General features: G+C 40.8%; 1 protein-coding gene across 2 annotated transcripts in view; it reads left to right on the top strand.

Moving 5' to 3' along the window:
- ABCG2 (ATP binding cassette subfamily G member 2 (JR blood group)) overlaps positions 1–22,059 on the top strand; it is a 142,827-nt gene that overhangs the window by 27,902 nt on the left and 92,866 nt on the right. The window contains exon 3 of one of the 2 annotated variants that reach the window (XM_067035481.1): positions 6,453–6,511. The exons of the other annotated variant lie outside the window; for it this stretch is intronic. The gene's annotated coding sequence lies outside the window, so the exon portion shown is untranslated. The remainder of the gene's footprint in view (positions 1–6,452; positions 6,512–22,059) is intronic. 2 annotated transcript variants of the gene reach the window in all.

The raw sequence follows: 22,059 nt of genomic DNA, 5'->3' as shown, positions 1-22,059 counted from the left end.
TAGACAGTTTGAATAGACCTATATCTTAAAGTACTTGAATCAATAATTAATAACCTTCCACAACAGAAAGCACCAGATCCAGATGGGTTCACTGGGAAATTCCACCAAACATTTAAGGGAAAATTCTACCAATACTCTACCATCTCTTTCAGAAGATAGAAGCCAAGGGGATACTTACTAACTCACTCTTATGAGTATTATCCTTACACCAAAACCAGACAATGACATTACAAGAAAAGAAAACAAAGTACAGACCAATATCTCTTGTGACATAGATGCAAGAATCCTCTATAAAATATTAGCAAATTGAATCCAACAGTGTATGAAAAGAATTATATACTATGTGGGATTATACACCCAAAATTTTACACAACATGGCATATATTTCAGGTAGGCAAGGCTGGCTGAATATTTGAACTAAATATTGTAATCAGTCACATCAGCAGGCTAAACAAGAAAAATCACATGATCATATCAAAAGATGATAAAAAGCATTTGATAAAATGCAATACTCATTCACGGTAAAAATTCTCATCAATCCAGGAACAGAGGAGAACTCCCTCAGCTTGATAAAGAACATCTACAAAAAGCCTACAGTCGACATCATACTTAATGGTGAGAAGCTAGACGCTTTGTCACGAACATCAGGAAGAAAGCAATAGTGCTATCTCTGAGCACTCTTTTTCAGTTATCGCACTGGGAGTCCTAGCAATGCACTAAGACAAGAAGTTATGGCAATTGGGAAGGAAGAAATAAAACTGTTTTGGGTTGCAGATGACATGCTTGTCTATGTAGAAAATCCATATCAACAAAAACAGTAACAACAACAAAATGGGAAAAGAATTTGAAAATGAATAGATACATGCGTATGTATAACTGAGTCACTTTGCTGTACACCTGAAGCTAACACAACATTGTTAATCAACTGTACTCCAATATAAAATAAAAATTAAAAAAAACAATAACAACAACAAAAACTCCTGGAACTGATAAATGATATAGCAAGGTTGCAGGATGCAAGGTTAATAAGCAAAAGTCAACCACTTTCCTATATACTAGCAATGAACAAGTGTGATTTGAAATTAAAAATACAATACCATTTACATTAGATCCTCAAAAGTGAAATACTTCGGTATAAATCTAACAAAATATGAACAAGATCTGTGTGATGAAAGCTACAAAACTGATGAAAGAAATCTAAGAATAACTAACTAAATACAGATATTCCATATTCATGGGTAGGAAGATTCAATATTGTCAAGATGTCAGTTCTTCCCAACTTGATCTATAGATTCAGTGCAATCCCAATAAAAAAGTCAGCAAGTTATTTTATAGATATTGACAAACTGATCCTAAAGTTTATATGGAGAGGCAAAAAAACCTGGTATAGCCAACATAATACTGAAGGAGAGGAACGAAGTTAGAGGACTGAGACTACCTGACTTCAAGACTTACTATAAAGCTACAGTAAGCAAGACAGTATGATATTGGTGCAAGAATAGGCAAATAGGTCACGGAACAGAATAAAGCTCAGAAAAAGACACGCATAAATATAGTCCACTGATTTTTGACAAAGGAGCAAAGGCAATGCAAGTGGCATAAAGATCGTCTTCAACAAATGGACCGCCACAAGGAGGATAAAAAGAACCTAAGCACAAACCTTACCCCCTTCACAAAAATTAAAGTGGATCATAGACCTAAATGGAAAATGCAAAGCTATAAAACTCCAAGAAAATAACATAGGAGGAAATCTAGGTGATCTTGGACATGGTGATGACTTTTTACATACAACACCAAAGACAGGACCCATGAAAGAAATTATCGATGGGCTAGGCTTCATTAAAATTAAAAGCTTCTGGTCAGTGAAAGACAACGTCAAGGGAATAAGGAGACAAGCCACAGACTGGGAGAAAATGTCTACCAAACACATATCTAATAAAGGACTGTTATCCAAAATACACAAAGAACTCTTAAAACTCAACACTAAGAAAACAAACAACCCCATTAGAAAATGCCAAACACTTGAACACATACCTCACCAAAGAAGATATATAGATGGCAAGTAAGCATATGAAAAGATGTTCCACATCATGTCATTATGAAATTGCAAATTAAAACAAGAATAAGATACCACTACACACCTATCAAAAAGGCAAAACTCTACAACACTGACATGGACTTCCCTGGTGGCGCAGTGGTTAAGAATCCGCCTGCCAGTGCAGGGGACACGGGTTCGAGCCCTAGTCTGCGAAGATTCCACATGCCGCCGAGCAACTAAGCCTGCGCGCCACAACTACTGAGCCTGCGCTCTAGAGCCCGTGAGCCATAACTACTGAGCCCGCGCGCCTAGAGCCTGTGCTCTGCAACAGGAGAAGCCACCACAATGAGAAGCCCGCGCACCGCAACGAAGAGTAGCCCCCACTCACCGCAACTAGAGGAAGCCCACGCACAGCAGCGAAGACCCAACGCAGCCAAACATTTTTTAAATAAATAAATTTATTTTTAAAAATTCTTTAAAAAATACAAACACTGACAATATCAAGTGCTGTCCAAGAACTTTCATTGATTGCTGGTGGGAATTCAAATTGGTACAGCTACTTTGGAAGACAGTTTCACAGTTTCTTACAAAACTAAACATACACTCACCACGGGATCTAGCAATCACGTTCCTCGGGATGTACCCAAATGAGTTGAAAACCTAGGTCCTCACCAAAACCTGAACACAGATGTTCATAGCAGCTCTAGTCCTAACTGCCAGAACTGGGAAGCAACCCAGATGTCCTTCAGGAGGTGACTGGATAAATGAACTGTGGTCCATGCAGACAGTGGGATATTATTCAGTGTCAAAAAGAAATGAGCTGTCAAGCCGTGAAAAGACATGGAGGAAACAGATGAGTGTTACTAAGTGAAAGAAGCCACTGTGGAAAGGCCACGTACTGTGTGCTTCCAACTACATGACCTTCAGGGAAAGGCAAAAGTATGCAGACAGTAAGAAGTCAGTGGTTGCCAGGGGCAGCAGGACAGGAAGGAATGTGGAGCGCAGGATTTTTGGGGCAGTGCAGCTCTTCTGTGTGACACCACAGTGGTGGATACCTTTGTCGAAGACCATAGATGCATAGAATGTACACCACCAAGAGCGAACCCTAACGTAAACTATGGACTTGGGGTGATGATGTGTCAATGTAGGTTCACTGACTGGAACAAATGCACCACTCTGATGGGGAATATCACTAATGCAGGAGAGTGTGTTTGGGGTAGTGAGCGGAGGACGTACGGAAAATCTCTGTACCTTCCACTCCATTTTGCTATCAACCTAAAACTGCTCTTTTTTAAAAAATTTAATTTAATTTTAGTTTATTTCATTTTTTTTAACATCTTTATTGGAGTATAATTGCTTTACAATGGTGTGTTAGATTCTGCTTTGGATTCACTTTGTTGTAAAACTGCTCTTTTAACGAACCTGTTTTTTTAAAAAAAACAACATAAGGGGAAAAATTACTTTGAAAGTTGTGATCACACAGGTAAAACCATAAATGCATACCCAGTATTCTAATAATATAATAATATTAATAATCTAATAATATTTAGAATAATATTCTAAAAATGTATGGTCCGAAAAGATAGCAAGAATATGAAAGAATGGGCCTCCCTGGTGGCGCAGTGGTTGAGAGTCCGCCTGCCGATGCAGGGGACGCGGGTTCGTGCCCCGGTCCGGGAAGATCCCACATGCCACGGAGCGGCTGGGCCCGTGAGCCGTGGCCGCTGAGCCTGCGCGTCCGGAGCCTGTGCTCCGCAACGGGAGAGGCCACGACAGTGAGAGGCCCCCGTACCGCACAAAAAAAAAAAAAAAATTATGCTTTTAATATACTTCAGTACCTTTGACAGATTTCTCCACTGGACGCTGAGGAGTGTAACAGAAGCCTCTGCTAGAGCATCATGTCTGAAACCTACTTGTTACACATTAAAAAAAATTCTGCTTTGAGAACTGCACTATAAACAGAAAGCAAACTTTCTCCCCACAGCTGACATAGTACCTGGCACTTCGTAAACCCAGTTAATATTAATAAATGAATGAAGGCGTTAATGATTTAGCTGAGGGGATAAGATGTAAACATCCCAAAGTTAAATGACAATAGGAGACAGTGGTTTTGAAGACATACAAGAGGCAGTAAGTGATAAGTTGCCAAATAAATGGAAGTGAGAATAAGTGCTAAGAGCTCAAAGTAGGAGACTGCTGTAGGCTACAGGGGTCAAAAAGCCTTTATAGTGGAGGCTGGTCTTTAAGAACCTTGGCCTTGAAAAATATATTAGGTTTGAAGATGTAAGAATGGGGAAAGGTCTGAGAAGCAGACAGAATAAGACTGTGCCAGAGGGATGGAAGTGAGAAAATAACAGAGATGATTGTAAGATGCGCACTGATCCTCTCACACTGCAGCCCAGCTGTTTACAAAAGAAGAGTGGGGACAGGCCTCTGAGCTCCAGGCTGTGACGGCTGTTTTTCTCAGGCTGGGGAGTTTGGACCTGATTCTTTCCATAGGGAGAAGAATGAATGGGTTTTCAGCAGTAAGGAGGGATGAAAGAGTTTGGTGGCTCTAGAATAAAGATTATATATACTAGGGACAAGGTGTAGGATGGTTTGAGTTAGACTAAAGAAGTGAGCACTGTTGGCAGAGAATACAGTAGTTAGGAAACAGTCCAGATATAAAGGAATAAACGGTAAGCTAAACTAAGTTCGCAGGTTTCAGAAAGACATACATTTCTGAAGCACTGTAAAGGAAGAAGTGATGGGACAGGGCACCACATTGAAAGGGAAGATAAAAGTATGTTGGTGAAAGTGAAGGAAGACAGTAAATTCTCAGAATGAAGTATGCATCTGTGGGTTGTTTATATTTTCATATATATATATATATATATTTTACTCCGAGTTGGAATCAGTGTGTATATCAGGAGGCAGTGTGAAAAAAGGTTAGACCCCTACTTTTCCAAGACAGAAAAGAATTTTTGCAACTGAAAATGTAATTGAAGCACATGCCCAAGGTGTTTAATGCTTCTGTCTTTTTAAGACTAGAATCCTGGCTTTACCAAATAAACTCAAAGTCAAGCAACCGGTATCTTGAGGGGAAATGTACACAGTACACAGGGATGAGCTGGTATGTTGCCGTCTGCTGGGGTCTTTGGAAGACTTTTCAACCGTTTTGTAGAGAAGAGCCCGGGACACAAACAGCTTTGGCGATTGTGCTTCAGGAAGGAGGACAGGCTGTCAACTTCTCTGCCAGTGGAAGTTGAAGGAAACAGAACTAAAGGAATTGTTTGGCCATTTCCTAATGCATCCCAGCTGGTAGACGTGCTTCGGGAAAGGGTGAACAGCCCCTTGGCGGGGGGGGGGGGGAGCAGCTTTAGGAAAGCAAAGCCAAAGCAAAGAATTGGCAGCACTGTTCAGCCCAGCCTGGCCTTCCTGTTCTGTGGAATCACAAACATATTTTGTATTTCACTGACAAATACTGCAGCAGCTGAAGACTGCAAGATTTCAAGTCTATTTCCATGCAGAACCAACTGTTCTTAAAATTATGAAATCAAATGCTTCTATCAGCATCTTTTCTTTTTTTTTTAAATTTAAATTTTTATTTTTATTTATGGCTGTTTTGGGTCTTCGTTTCTGTGCAAGGGCTTTCTCTAGTTGTGGCAAGCGGGGGCCACTCTTCATTGCGGTGCATGGGCCTCTCACTATTGTGGCTTCTCTTGTTGCAGAGCACAGGCTCCAGACGCGCAGGCTCAATAATTGTGGCTCATGGGCCTAGTTGCTCCGCGGCATGTGGGATCTTCCCAGACCAGGGCTCAAACCCGTGTCCCCTGCATTGGCAGGCGGATTCTCAACCACTGCGCCACCAGGGAAGCCCCTCCTATCAGCATCTTAATCCTCCAAAACCATGCAATTAATCATTCTATGATGGAGAGAATAACCAATCTCTTTTCACCAAAAGCAACCGAAGTCCTCTATTCCTTCAAAATACTGTCAACTGCCCCCTTTATTGTAGGCAACAGAACAAATAAAATAAAACGGAGTCTTCTTGCTGTGCCAAATGAGGCCAGTGATCCAGAACCTGAAGTGCACTGAAGATGTACAAAACTATTACACACAGAGACACACGCGGCCACTGGGGGCGAGCAGCTCATGCCCACGCTGTTGATTGCCGAACGTCCGTAGTTAAGTCACCCTTTGCACCCACAGGGACACTAAGCAAATATAACCAACATCCCACACCCGTTATTCTTGCAGTCGGGGACTGCCTTGCCTGAGTTCCTTCTAGGTAGAGTATGGTGGCTCTTTCCGAAGCAAACAAAATTCTTTCCTACCTGAATGAAGAGAAGAAAACTAGAGAAAAATAGAAGCTCTGCAAAGTGATTAAAAGGAAGTATGTAATTATATTTAGAGGGTTATCTTCTCTTTTCAGGAACAGAAACACCTTTGGTCTGGCCGCTGCTTTAAGACTTTCTGGTGCAAAAACAGAAAGTAAGTACCTCTGGGTAATCTATAAAGATTAACTTTGGGCCACCGGGATCAAAATTTTACTTTGATACCATCAATAACATTCCGCTGCGCTTTTTCTTTATGAGGATTAAAGAAAGCCTAGTTCCTCGGGTGTAGCTGTCATGTCGTTTTGGAGCCTCAATATTCGAACACCCTAATTAAACCACTTAGAAGAAATCACCCCACAATGTGTTAACTCTGACTTTCTCTGTAAACAAGCCATGGCTGTCAGCTGGCTGCAGCTTTGGGTCATTGAATCCAGTGGCTCGAATCCAGTTGTCATTAAGAGTTTACAAAACCAAAAAGAACAAGCAAGTATTTACTCTCTCTGGTCTTTCCCTCAGTCCTTTCATCTTTTTACCTCTTCTGCAAATCCATCCACCCTTCTGTCCTCACCTCTCCAGTCCCTGAATAAGCTGCGGTACAGTCTTCTGTATCACCCTCAGTGTTTTCAATGGTTATGAACGGACTCTAATTTTACTGATACTCTGCTGAACGCCAAGCAGTTTTATTAAATATACAGTTGAAAAGGGGACTTCCCTGGCTGTCCAGTGGTTAAGACTTCACCTTCCAATGCAGGGGGGTGCGGGTCCGTCCCCTGGTCGGGGAGCTAAGATCCTACATACCTACCTCACAGCCAAAAAAACCCCCAAAACATAAAACAGAAACAATATTGTAACAAATTCAACAAAGGCTTTTAAAAAATGGTCCAGGGCTTCCCTGGTGGCGCAGTGGTTGAGAGTCCGCCTGCTGATGCAGGGGACGCGGGTTCGTGCCCCGGTCCGGGAAGATCCCACGTGCCGCGGAGCGGCTGGGGCCGTGAGCCGTGGCCGCTGAGCCTGCGCGTCCGGAGCCTGTGCTCCGCAACGGGAGAGGCCACAGCGGTGAGAGGCTCGTGTATCGAAAAAAAAAAAAAAAAAAAAAGGTCCATATCAAAAAAAAATCTTAAATCAAAAACGATATATTTGAATGGAAACCTTCTCTCCCAGGGTAAGGAATTTGGGTGGGAGTGAAAGAGAAAAGAGAAACTAAGGAGAGTTTAATGTTACTAAACTATTCAAACAAATAATTCTACAAATACAATCTCTCTAAATTGTTGAGGGGCATTAATGGATATTGTCCCATTAGTACCATGTTGGGGGCAGCCCACAGAATACTGCAGTTGTTAAAGACGCTTTGAGCGGGGCTTCCCTGGTGGCGCAGTGGTTGAGAATCCACCTGCCAACGCAGGGGACGCGGGTTCCGGCCCTGGTCCGGGAAGATCCCACGTGCTGAGGAGCATCTGAGCCCGTGCGCCACAACTACTGAAGCCTATGCGCCTAGAGCCCGTGCTCCGCAGTGAGAAGCCCGCACACCGCAACGAAGAGTAGCCCCCGCTCGCTGCAACTAGAGAAAGCCCACGCACAGCACCAAAGACCCAATGCAGCCAAAAATAAGTAAGTGAATAAATAAATTAATTAATTTAAAAAAAAAAGACCCTTTGAGCTAAACATGATAGTACGGCACCTATATTCATGCTGTGATTTTGGCTACTCTGATCTCTTTTCAAACATGGCTGAAATTTAAATAGCCTGGGGAGCTTTTAAAACCTCCAAAGTCCAGGCCAACCCCACACAATTAAATGGGAATCTCTTCCAGAGGATTCTAACCTGCAGACAGGTTGAAATCCAAGGCTGCTCCACCCTTAATGTGCATATGGAACCACCCGAGGATCTGGCTAAAAAGGCAGATTCTGACTCTGTAGATCTGAGATGGTGTGCAAGGTTCTGCATTTCTCGCTGGCCCTCAGCTGGCGTCCACGCTGCGCCTTCCTGGGCCTTGAGCAGTAAGGAAGAGATTAGTTAGACAGTCTAGAGCAGACCTTGGTCCCTAACCACAATCACCTGGGAAATTTGGTAAAAATACAAAGACCCAGACCCATTCCTCTTTCACTGAACCTGGGCCCTTGTGTTTCTTAGTAGCTTCCAGGTGACTCTGACGCATCAGGACACAAGCACCACTGGACCAGACCATCTAATCACTCTGCCCTGTCCATTGTAGCTTTCCTGCTGCCCCTCGTTTCCTTTTCTGTATCTTCTGAATTCCTAGAATATAAACGTCAGAAGAAACTAAAAAATCAAAAGAATGGAGTCTTAATGTAGTTTAACATTGGTTGTACGAAATGCGTTACTCAATTAAAAAAAGAAAAGAACAGTCCCTGTGGCAGCTCTGTCCTGCCTCACAACCCAGCTCAAGAACCTCTGGACTAACAGGATATTTGACATTTTATTTGCAAAATCTCACTTTGACTCATGTTATGCAATAATCTTTATCCCCCTCGATTTTCATAATCGTGCACCTCCTCAACCTGAGTCTCATACTTACATACGATGCTTTTGCATATTTTAATGATCACTCTGCCTAAAATTATAACAACACTGTCACCAAATAGCCGCTTTTAATTAAGAATATCAAAAGAGACTATCTGGTCTATGGATCATATTTTGTCATATTATGCTATTTTCTACCACATTTTAGGGCATATACTTATATTAAGAAAATGTGTACCTTTTTTTTTTCCAACAGACAGACATGACATCTCCTGACATGATACATTTATAAAATGTTGTGTTGCTTAATATTAATAGCTAACGTTTATTGTATACGTACTAACTACCAGACACTTTTCTAAACACTTAACATGGTTTCACTCGTTTTGTCCTCTCAGCAACCTAGGAGATAGGGGGTCTCCTTTGTGACAGATGAGGAAGCAGGAACGTGGCCAAGGTGACAGATTAGGATGCAGTAAAGGCTGGCATTAAGTGAATAATTACTGTCACACTGGTTTTGGTGGTGTTGTTTACACATACATGCCTCTTCATTAAATACTTATATGTTTTCTTTTTCCTTTAAAATAGACTTTAATTTTTGGAGCAGTTTTAGGTTCACAGCAAGACCAAAGACAGTACAGAGTTCCCATTTATACCCCTTGCCCTCTATAAGCACAGCCTCTCCCAAATCAACATAATGCTCCAGAGTGGAACGTTTCTTACAACTGAGGAACAGACACTGACATATCATTACCACCCAAGTCCATCGTTTACGTTAGGGTTCGCTCTTGGTGGTGTACATTCTATGCATCTATGGTCTTCGACAAAGGTATCCACCACTGTGGTGTCACACAGAAGAGCTGCACTGCCCCCAAAATCCTGCGCTCCACATTCCCTCCTGTCCTGCTGCCCCTGGCAACCACTGACTTCTTACTGTCTGCATACTTTTGCCTTTCCCTGAAGGTCATGTAGTTGGAAGCACACAGTATGTGGCCTTTCCACAGTGGCTTCTTTCACTTAGTAACACGCATCTGTTTCCTCCATGTCTTTTCACGGCTTGACAGCTCATTTCTTTTTGACACTGAATAATATCCCACTGTCTGCATGGACCACAGTTCATTTATACAGTCACCTCCCGAAGGACATCTGGGTTGCTTCCCAGTTCTGGCAGTTATGACTAGAGCTGCTATGAACATCTGTGTTCAGGTTTTGGTGAGGACCTAGGTTTTCAACTCATTTGGGTACATCCCGAGGAACGTGATTGCTAGATCCCGTAGTGAGTGTATGTTTAGTTTTGTAAGAAACTGTGAAACTGTCTTCCAAAGTAGCTGTACCAATTTGAATTCCCACCAGCAATGAATGACAGTTCTTGGACAGTACTTGATGTTGTCAGTGTTTTAGAGCTTGGGATTTTTTGGTTTTTTTTTTTTTTTGGTTGTACCACGCAGCGTGCAGGATCTTAGTTCCCTGACCAGGGATTGAACCCGGGCCCTGGCAGGGAATGTGCAGAGTCCTAACCACTGGATCACCAGGGAATTCCCTAGAGTTTGGCCTTTGTAACAGGTGTGTAGTGGTACCTCATTCTTGTTTTAATTTGCAGTTCCATAATAACATGATGTGGAACATCTTTTCATATGCTTATTTGCCATCTGTATATCTTCTTTGGTGAGGTATTTGTTCAGGTGTTTGGCCCATTTTTTAGTGGAGTCATTTGTCCTCTTAGTATTGTTTTAAGAGTTCTTTGTATATCTTGTATAATAATCCTTATTAGATATGTCTTTTGTAGGTATTTTCTTCCAGTATGTGCCTTGGTTCTTCATTGATTTTTCTCTGTTGGGTTCCTGTTTTCAACTCCATTATTTCTGCTCTAATTTTACTTTTTCTTTACTTTTCTTTCTTTTTTTTTGGCCACCCTGTGGCACATGGGATCTTAGTTCCCTGACCAGGGATCGTACCTGGGCCCCCTGCATTGGAAGCACAGAGTCTTAACCACTGGATGGCCAGAGAAGTCCTGAATTTTACTTTTTCCTTTTCTCTGCTTTGTATTTAATTTTCTCTTCTTTTTCTAGTTTCCTAAGGTTGAAACTCAGATGACCCATTTTAGATCTTTCTTCCTTGCTAAAATTAATACATTCGGTGCTATAAATTCTCCTCTAAGCTCTGCTTTTGCTGTATTCCACAAGTTTTGATAAGTTGTATTTTCATTTTCATTTAGTTCAAAATCTTTTAAATTTCTCCTGAGATATCTTCTTTACCTATATGTTATTTAAAATGTATTGTTTAATACAAACAGAAGAAAAACAGACTCATCAATACAGAGAAGAAACAGGTGGTTGCCAGAGGAAAGGGTGCTGGATAGTGAGAAATTGGTGAAGGGGATTAAGAGGTACAAACTTCCAGTCATAAAATGAATAAACCATGGGGATGTAACATACAGCATAAAGAATATGGTCAAGGGCTTCCCTGGTGGCGCAGTGGTTGGAGTCCGCCTGCCGATGCAGGGGACGCGGGTTCGTGCCCCAGTCCGCGAAGATCCCACGTGCCGCGGAGCGGCTGGGCCCGTGAGCCGTGGCCGCTGAGCCTGCGCGTCCGGAGCCTGTGCTCCGCGACGGGAGAGGCCACGACAGCGAGAGGCCCGCATACTGTAAAAAAAAAAAAAAAAAAAAAAAAAAAAAGAATATGGTCAATAATATTGTAATAACTTCGAATGGGGACAGATAGTTACTAGACTTATTGTGGTCATCATTTCATAATGTATGCAAATGTCACATCAACATGTAGTACACCTGAAACTAACATAATATTGCATGCCAACTATATTTTAATTAAACTAAATAAAATAAGACTGCGTTGTTTAATTTCCAAATATTTTCAGATTTTGTAGCTGTCTTTCTGTTATTGACTTCTAGTTTAAATTCATTGTGGTCTGAGTCCAGGCATTGTATGGTTTCTATTCTTTTAAAATTATGGAAGTGTGTTTTGTGACCCAGAATGTGATCTGTCTTGGTGAGTGTTCCATGTAAGCTTGAGAAGAATGTGTGATCTGCCCTTTCTGGAGGAAGTAGTCTCTAGACGTCGATTATATCCAGTTGATTGATGGTGCTGTTGCATTCAACTATGCTCTTTCTTAATTTTTGTCTGCTGGAAATGTCCATTCTGACAGAGGGGAATTAAAGTCTTCAACTACACTTGTGGTTTTATCTGTTTCTCCTTGCAGTTCTATCAGCTTTGCTTCATGTGTTTTGATGCTCTGTTGTTAGGTACATACACATTAAAGATTGTTATCACTTCTTGGCGAATTGACCCCGTTATCATTATGGAGTGTCACGTTTTATCCCTGATCATTTTCCTTGCTTTGAAGTCAGCTCTGCCTGAAATTAATATAGGTACTCCTACTTTCCTTTGATTAGTGTTAGCATGGTATATCTTTCTTTATCCGTTTATTTTAAAATATATATGCATCTATATATTTACAGTGGGGTTTTTTTAGGCAACATGTAGTTGAATCTTATTGTTTGATACATTTTGACTATTTCTGTCTTTTAATTGTTGTTTAGACCATTGGTGTTTGAAGCGATTATTAATATATTTTGATTAATACATACCATGTTTATTATTGTTTTCTATTCATTACCCTTTTTGTTACTGTTTTCATCTTCCACTCTTTTTCTGCAATTTGTGGTCTTAATTGAGTGTTTTATATGATTCCATTTTCTCTTTCTTAGCATATCAATTACAGTCTTTTTAAAACTTTTTTTCGTGGTTGCCCTCAAATTTGCCATATACATTGCAATATACAACAAATCCTAGTTCACTTTCAGGTAACGCTGTACCACTTCTTGGGTTGTGTAAGTACCTTAAAATAACAAAATATTCCTAATTCCTCCCTCCCATCCCTTGTATCATTGTTGATATTCTGTTATCTGTTAGACTATTAAGAATAAGAAAGATAAAAGGTTTTTTTGTTTTTGTTCACATCTTTATTGGAGTATAATTGCTTTACAATGGTGTGTTAGTTTCTGCTGTATAACAAAGTGAATCAGCTATACATATACACATATCCCCGTATCTCCCTCCCACCCTCCCTATCCCACCCCTCTAGGTGGTCACAAAGCACTGAGCTGATGTACCTGTGCTATGCGGCTGTTTCCCACTAGCTCTCTGTTTTACATTTGGTAGTGTATATATGTCCATGCCACTCTCTCACTTTGTCCCAGCTTACCCTTCCCCCTCCCCATGTCTTCAAGTCCATTCTCTACGTCTGCATCTTTATTCCTGCCCTGCCACTAGGTTCATCAGTACTTCTTTGTAAAATTCCATATATATGTGTTAGCATATGGTATTTTTCTTTTTTCTTTTTTTTGATAAAAGGTTTTTATTTACCTTCACTTATTCTTTCTCTAATGTTCTTTCTTTATGTAGGTCCAAGTTTCTGACCTATATCAATTTCCTTCTCTCTAAAGAACTTCTTTTTAACATTTCCTGCAAGGCAGATATACTGGCCACAAATTCCCTCAGTGTTTGTCTAAGAAAGTCTTTATTTCTTCTTTGTTTTTGAAGGATAATTTTGCAGGGTATGGAATTCTAGGTTGTTTTTTTTTCTCTCTCAACATTCTAAATATTTTCCTGTACCTTCTTCTGGTTTACATGGTTTCTGAGGAGCAGTAGGAAGTAATTATTTGCTTCTCTATGGTAAGATGCTCTTTTCCTATGGCTTCGTTCAAGATTTTTTCTTTGTCTTTGATTTTCTGCAGTTTGATTATGATATACCTAGGTGTAGTTTATTTGGCATTCATCCTGCCTGGTCTTCTCTGAGCTTCCCGCAGTTTTGTGATGTTATGGACTGAATGTTTGTGTCCCCCCAAAATTCGTATGTTGAAATCCTAACCCACTTGTGATGGTATTAAGAGGTGGGGGGGGGTCTTTGAGAAGTAATTAGGTCATGAGGGTGGAGCCTTGATAAGTGGGATTAGTGCCCTAATAACAAGAGCTATGAGAGCTTGCTCTCACTCTCTTTACTATCTGCCATGGGAGGATACAGCACCTGCCAACCAGGACACGGTTTTTCATTGGAACCGAATCTCCTGGCACCTTGATCTTGTACTTCTCAACCTCCAGAACTGTGAAAAATAAATGTTTATTGTTTAATTAAGTCATCCAGTCTACAGTAACTTGTTATAGCAGCACAAGCTGACTAAGACTTGTAGTTTGGTGTCTGATCTTAATATGGGGGAAATTCTCAGTCATTATTGCTTCAAATATTGCTCCTGTTCCTTTCCCTCTTCTCCTTTTGATGTTCCCATTATGTGTATGTTACAACTTTTATAGTTGTGCCACAGTTCTTGGATATCCTGTACCCTTTTATTCAGTCTTTTCTCTTTGCTTTTAGTTTCTGTTGACATACCCTCAGGCTCAGAGATTCTTCCTCAGTTGTGTCAGTCGACTAATAAGCCCATGAAGGGCACTCTTTATTTCTATTATAGTGTTTTTGTTCTCTAACATTTCTTTTTTCTTTTTTTTTTTTTTTTTTTTTGCAGTACGCGGGCCTCTCACTGTTGTGGCCTCTCCCGTTGCGGAGCACAGGCTCCGGACGCGCAGGGTCAGCGGCCACGGCTCACGGGCCCAGCCGCTCCGCGGCACGTGGGATCTTCCCGGACCGGGGCACGAACCCGTGTCCCCTGCATCGGCAGGCAGACTCCCAACCACTGCGCCACCAGGGAAGCCCTAACATTTCTTTTTGATTCTTAAAATTTCTGTCTCTGTTTACATTGCACATCTGTTCTTGCATCTTGTCTACTTTTCCCACCAAAGTTCTCGGCGTGTTAGTCATTTTAAATTCATGGTCTGATCATTCCGGCATCCCTGCCATATCTGAGTCTGGTTCTGATGCTTGCTCTGTCTCTTCAAACTGTTTTATTTTACCTTCTTTATACCTTGTAATTTTTTTGCTGAAAGCCAGGCATGTGCTGGGGAAAAGGAACTCTGACAAATGGCGCTTTAGTGATGTGCTGGTAAGGTATGGGGAGGAGAAGCTTTCTATAGTCCTATGATTAGGTCTCAATCGTGAAGTGAGTTGGTGCCCTAGGCTGTGCACGTCCTGCTTCTCAGCCTCTCTTCACACCCCCAACCGTAGGTGAGACAGGATGGCTGGAGAGGGCTGGAGTGAGGTAGTTCCTTTTCCCTAGATCAGTTAGGCTCTGGTAACAATTTCTCTTGAGGGCAGGCTTTGTTAACAGAATGCTCTGGTGTGTTTCAAAATGGTTACTTTTCCTGCAGGAAGCCCAGGGGGATTTTTCTCTGATCTTTCCTTTGAGAACTCCAGGAGGTAAAACTCACAAAAGAGAGGGAACCCCTTGGAATTTCTAACTCGCCGGTTTGTCCACTCTGAGCCTCTGGCAGTTCATCAGTTACAGTTCAGGTTCTCCTACCCTGGCACTGGTTCCCACAGAGGTTCTTGTTGGTGGGTTTCTGCTCTAAGTTGTGATTTTCTATATCTGTCCAGTTTTAGGGGAAGCAGTTTGCCCCATGGACTCACTTCTCTGACAGATCTAAGAAAAGTTATTGAATTTTCAATCTCTTCAGCTGTTTTATTTGCTGTTAGGAAAGAGTGATGTATCTGACTGGGAATTGGGAGTCTGCTTGAATGGTTTTAAATGCCAATTTCTGTTCTCAACAGTGGTGGCAGATACACTTTTTTGTATGTTTCTATGTCTGAATTAGTTGTCAAATGATTAATTGCTCAAGCAGCAAAAATTAGTACTTGATAGTGTGGGGAAGGGGAAATTTCCCCCCTTAACCCCTCTTGAGTTCTTTTGGCTGGTCTAATCATTGAATTAACACAAGAGAGATTAACAGGAAAATAATTTAATTATTTCTATGAGACGAAGGTCTCATAGAAATAGGACCACCCCCTCCCCCAAGCAACCAAAGCAGGCTGTTTATATATTATTTTTAGACAAAGAAACAATTATTTGCAAAGATTTAACAAAACAAAGGGGCTTGTTCTTGGGGTAGCCGACTAATGAAGGAGTAACAAACTTAGTTTATATAGCTTTCTCAGCCTTGGATTCCCTAACTCTGTTGATAAGGATGCTCTCTATCCTCCTGGTATAGGGAGAGTACCTTCACATGCTAGATTTATTTCCCACTTGCACGGGGAAAGAGAGCAGTCAGAGTGTCAGTTTTCTTTTCTTCTTTTTTTTTTTTTTATAAATTTATTTATTTATTTTTGGTTGTGTTGGGTCTTCGTTGCTGCGCGAGGGCTTTCTCCAGTTGCAGAGAGTGGGGGGCCACTCTTCGTCGCGGTGCACGGGCCTCTCACTGTCGCAGCCTCTCCTGTTGCAGAGCACAGGCTCCGGACGCGCAGGCTCAGTAGTTGTGGCTCACGGGCCCAGCCGCTCCGCGGCATGTGGGACCTTCCCGGACAGGGGCACAAACTCGTGTCCCCTGCACTGTCAGGTGGATTCTTAACCACTGCGCCACCATGGAAGCCCTCTTTTCTTCTTTTTTAATATTGTTTTTTTTCACCAGCTGTTTCTCAAGTAACATTCATTCACGATAATCAGAATTCCACTGAGGCATATTTTGGGGAGCCCCAATAGTTCCCTCCTCTGAAACTTCCCTGGAAGTTTAACATATTAAAAATTGAACTGCTCCGTTTCAAAGTCTCTTAGTCTTGACAATAGGTCACTTCAGTTAAACTCATTCAGGAGGTGGTAATGCAGTTGGGCTCCCAAAGTTAGGCCTATGATGCAAGCAGGTATTTAATAAGAGGCCTTTCTATGGAGACAAAAGAAAAACAATGGTTAATAATTGGAGCAAATTATAGATAAGTTTTTGAGTTCTCAGGGTAGCCAGGTGAGAAGATTTCTGGATTTCAGGGTTGAAGCAGCTTTTGTAGTTTGAATGTCTTTGATGATGTCATCCAACGTTCAGCCATATGAGTGGCCCATATAGCAACAGGCATGAGGAAAATCATCTAAACGTGAGTTATTGTGGTGATTTTTCCAAAATTTATTTTAAAACATCTAGCTTCAGTTTGTAGGACTTTAGGAAAAAGGACAGTTTTAGTTCTCAATGATTCCAAGTTAAAAGGGAGGGAGAAAACTAGAAATGCTAGCTTGGGGGCTTCCCTGGTGGCGCAGTGGTTAAGAATCCGCCTGCCAATGCGGGGGACATGGGTTCGAGCCCTGGTCTGGGAAGATCCCACATGCCGCGGAACAACTAAGCCCGTACGCCACAACTACTGAGCCTGCGCTCTAGAGCCCACGAGCCACAACTACTGAGCCCACGAGCCACAACTACTGAGCCCACACGCCACAACTACTGAAGCCTGCACGCCTAGAGCCCATGCTCCACAACAAGAGAAGCCACCGCAATGAGAAGCCCGTTCACTGCAACGAAGAGCAGCCCCCGCTCGCCTACGGACAGCAACGAAGACACAGCACAGCCAAAAATATAAATAAATAAATGTTAGTTTGGAGAGTTGTAGCCAAATACTGGAGGAAACTAGAAAAATTCAGGGTTCAGTCTAGTTTTCAGAAAATTACAAAACCTCAAGGGAAATTAATAGCACCAGAATCTAATATCCCCAAGTGTGTATTATAGTTCCTACTGAAGCTTATTTTTTCTTTAAAATCACCCTCATTTTTACCCAAGATAGCCACACTAAGGCTAATTTGTTTGCAGAAGTGCAGCAAGAATAGTGGTTGACCGTGTAGGCTTTTTAAAATCTGCTTCACTGGAACTTTTCATAAGGAATCTCCAGACTGAACTTTTTCTTTTAATCTTTTGGCTGCGCTGCCTGGCATGTGGGATCTTAGTTCCCCAACTAGGGATTGAACCTGTGCTCCCAGTCTTAACTCCTGGACCGCCAGGGAAGCCCCCTCCAGATTGAACTTCTAACAGCCTCTTGAGGCTAAGAAGCCAAGTCAAACATTTGTCATCAGAATTTGCCTGCAGTGCCCATAGATTTGGGTGAATTCCTCTCTTCTTGAAGTCCCTAAAATATCCTGAGGTTCCTGGGCCTGCCAGAAAGTGCGAGCTTCCTTACTCACCTGGTAAGGCACTGGGAACCCTGTAAGCAAGGTGCCAGGCTGTTTCTCCAAAGGGCTTTGTTACCTCCCTAGAGTCGATCTTATTTCCTTAAAGTTGTCTGGTCATGGCTGGGTCTGTAAACATCTCTCTCAAATATGCTCTTCCAGTCAAAACTTTAGTAATATAATCCTTTTCCAACTGTGTCCTGTTATAAGGAGAACAGATTCTTATTGAACATGTGCAAATAACTATATTGCCAAGAAAAGAATATGCACTGAGAGTTTCTGAATTCTGGAGGGATCAGGTAGGGAGGAAAAAGATAAATGTTTCAATTCTGCTTACAAAGGTATAATTTACCAAATTAAGGTTTTATGAAGTCATCAGTTTCTCTGTTCTGTAAATTTTTATCTAGTTCAATGATATAATTTGAAAGTCACCAGAAACTTGTATTCTAGAGTACTTGTTAGCTTCCTGTCCATGAATTTCTCTGAAGGTGAAACACACTTGCAGGAAGTTTTTGTAAAAGCGTCTGAATGAAACACTAATTGTCTGTAAATGATAAAAGACTTTAAAATGTCCTTTATTTAAGATCTGATTCATTATAATAGAATTGACAAGGAAATTTGGTTATCTCTGTGACACAAGACATTTTAAGACAATAACTAGAATCATGACTGATCACATTACATTAGGACATGTCCAAATTCTAGGAATTTCTTAAAATTTTAGAGCATTTATATTAATAACATTTATCCATACAATATAACCTAAGAAGTTTAACATCATTTATTTGAAATGCTTCCTATGTAATTTAACCTACCCAATTAACCTAATTAGTTTAAATCTCTCTTTTATAAGAAGAGAAAACAAATCTTTTCAGGTGTTCCAGGAACTTGGAAAACTCCAAAGTTATTTCTAGGTCAATAACACTTCATTTAGAATTATGATATTTGGGAAGATTGTCAAAAATATCAAAAAGGTTTTAAAACACTTGGTCAAATAGGATCATAGGTCACTGTGAAACCATACTTAGTTATCCATTTAATCAGAGCGACAAAGACTTTTCAGGCAAACACATAAAGTTAAATAGTTGTAAAAGGCCTTAGCTCTTTTAATATTGAAAAAACTCATTTTTTAAAAATTAAGTAATCAGAGACCTGATAAAGACAAAATATAGAATCTATATTTTTCTAGATAGATTACATTAAAGGTAAAGAAAACCTTTGTTTGCAGTTTCTCATTGAAAGTAGACCAGAAAAAAAAAAAAAATAGACCAATGACCTAAAAAAAGACTCTGTCCTATTTTTTAAAAATATTTATTTATTTATTTATTTGGCTGTGCCAGGTCTTAGTTGCAGCACATGGGATCTTTAGTTGTGCATGTGGGATCTTTTAGTTGCAGCATGTGGGATCTAGTTCCCTGGCCAGGGATCAAACCTGGGCTCCCTGCATTGGGAGCACAGAGTGTAAGCCACTGGACCACCAGGGAAGTCCCACTTTGTCCTTTTAACAGAGAAAAAAAACAGATTTTAATTTCATACCAGCTTGCTTTTTAAAAAAAAATTTATTTATTTTTTTGACTGCGTTGGGTCTAAGTTGTGGCACGTGGGCTCTTCATTGTGGCGTGTGGGCTTCTTATTGTGGCGTGCAGGTTTTTTTCTCTCTCTAGCTGTGGCGTGCGGGCTCCAGGGTGTGTGGGCTCTGTAGTTTGCAGCACGCAGCCTCTCTCGTTGAGGCATGCAAGCTCAGTAGTTGTGGCTCACGGGCTTAGTTGCTCAGCGGCATGTGGGATCTTAGTTCCCCGACCAGGGATTGAACCTGTGTCCCCTGCATTGGAATGTGGATTCTTTACCACTGGACCACCAGAGAAGTCCCCATACCAGCTTACTTTTTTTTTTTTTTTTTTTTTTTTTTTTTTTCGGTATGCGGGCCTCTCACTGCCGTGGCCTCTCCCGTTGCGGAGCACAGGCTCCGGACGCGCAGGCCCAGCGGCCATGGCTCACGGGCCCAGCCGCTCCGCGGCATGTGGGATCCTCCCGGACCAGGGCACGAACCCGCGTCCCCTGCATCGGCAGGCGGACTCTCAACCACTGCGCCACCAGGGAAGCCCCCCAGCTTACTTTTGATATTAAAATTCATTTACTTAATTAAATTCATTCCAATCTTAGTCCTAACCATACATAAAATTTCAAAGATTCCTTTTTTAAGAAACCTTGAACAACTTTCTATGTCCATTTTAGTTTGTACCTTGTTTTCTTTCCCATTTAGAAAGAATCAGCTTTGCTTTAGAACAAAATCTCTTTAATTTCCCTCAAAATGTATTTCCATACCTCAAGCTTTTTCTCCCCCAAAACACGTCTTACGGTGTGTACGGAGCCGCACCCGTCAGGCCTCCAAGCATTCACACAATTCCTTTGAAAACCTGTATCCAAACAAAAACAAAAAGGCTGTTTTGCACAGAAGTGCTACTCATACTGTCTACACCTTAAAGGAATCAGGAGGTCTTCAATGCATGTGTGCATCAGCAAAAAGACGGGGGTCCTTTTCATGGTGGTCTCCGTGTATACAGAGATGTCTTCCTTGTTATTTTAGTGGCTTTAATTGCGTGTATTAATTAGAATTCTTAACCCTTAGAAACCTTGATTTCGAGTGAAAACTGAAAAGTAAGCCTTTGCAAACTGTTATGTTAACATTCTTCAGAGGGAAACTTTCATGCTTTTTAGCAACATACATTTTCTCAAAGCAAAATTCTTCAGTGTAGCAGTTGTCTGAAGTCCTCTGCAATAAGAGGTCAAACGTAGATAGACTTAAACTTGTTCGGTAATTAGCGTTTCAGTATTTTTTCTTATTTGAAAGTGATCTAGACATTCAATGAATTCTCATCATTTAATTTAATTCTAAGGGTGTAAGTTACTAAAGAGATTTGGAAAACTAAGTAGACATATCATAAGACAATCAGCGCTAAAAAGATTATCTAAAAACTTATCTCATTTACATTCATTTGGTTTTAGCAGTCATACTTAGATTACTCATGAAAATTTCATGAGACATTAAAGCAGTCATTATCTTAAATTTTTTTTTCTGACAAACTTGGCAATAGACACAACCTGAGCCCATCTGACGAGTAAACCAGGTAGAACAAAATTGTTTATCTGCAGTATATTTAATGCTAATAAATCGGAAGACATAACCTGTATTAATTAAACCAACAAGTTTAAAATTAGCTTTTATTTACCAAAGATTATCCTAGATCACATGAACTTGAAAAAAAAATTGGGGCTTTTATTATATCTCTGAGATTTAGAAACAATTTATAGAGGCTTATTTTTAACCAAATTAAATAGAGCTCGTTAACAAATTATTTTGGTGATACCATCCACAGGTAGAAAAATACTGTACTATAACATACACACATAGACAGACATACATTCAGGTAGACACAAGCAGAGATCTCGTAGTTGTCATTTTAAAACTTTAGTCACGAATCGGGTACAATACAAAACTCACTAGTTTACAGATAACAGTTGGAATAAATTGTTTACTCGTTCTGATGGCTAAAGTCTTTCATTATTTCTGGAGAAGAGTTTTAGGATCCATATTTGCCCTTGACAATCAGTCTTAAGGAGGTTGTGATTTAGAGTTTGGGCAAAAGAGCCCTTTTAGTTTATGTTTAAAAAGGCCCTTTTTTTTTTTTAATATTTATTTATTTGGCTGCACTGGGTCTTAGGTGCAACACTTGGGATCTTTCATTTTTTTTAGTTGTGGCATGCGGGATCTTTTAGTTGTGGCATGTGAACTCTTAGTTGTGGCATGTGGGATCTAGTTCCCTGACCGGGGATCGAACCCCGGTCCCCTGCATTGGGAGCACGGAGTCTTAGCCACTGGACCACTAGGGGAAAAAGGCTTCTATCCCTCTATTTTTTCTCTTTTATTTCAGTTGGTAGAACTGAATTAATTCCAGGCTCAGTCTCAGGCAATTGAGGGCTATGTTTACATTTCAAAGATAAGATTTTAAGGGACAGAGAATGAAAATATTAAGTTTTCTCCTAGGAGTTTTAGAGTATATTTGTCTATTGTCGTAAGTCTTAGAGTAACTATTATTAACATTTTTCCTTAAATACAGGACAATTTTGCTCCAATATCCTGATCTTTTTATCGTATCCACAAGCATTTTGAGAGAATTAG

The sequence above is a fragment of the Kogia breviceps genome, chromosome 6, assembly GCF_026419965.1.
Source record: "Kogia breviceps isolate mKogBre1 chromosome 6, mKogBre1 haplotype 1, whole genome shotgun sequence".
NCBI classification, from domain to species: Eukaryota; Metazoa; Chordata; class Mammalia; order Artiodactyla; family Physeteridae; genus Kogia; species Kogia breviceps.
This window is presented reverse-complemented; position numbering and strand designations above follow the sequence as displayed.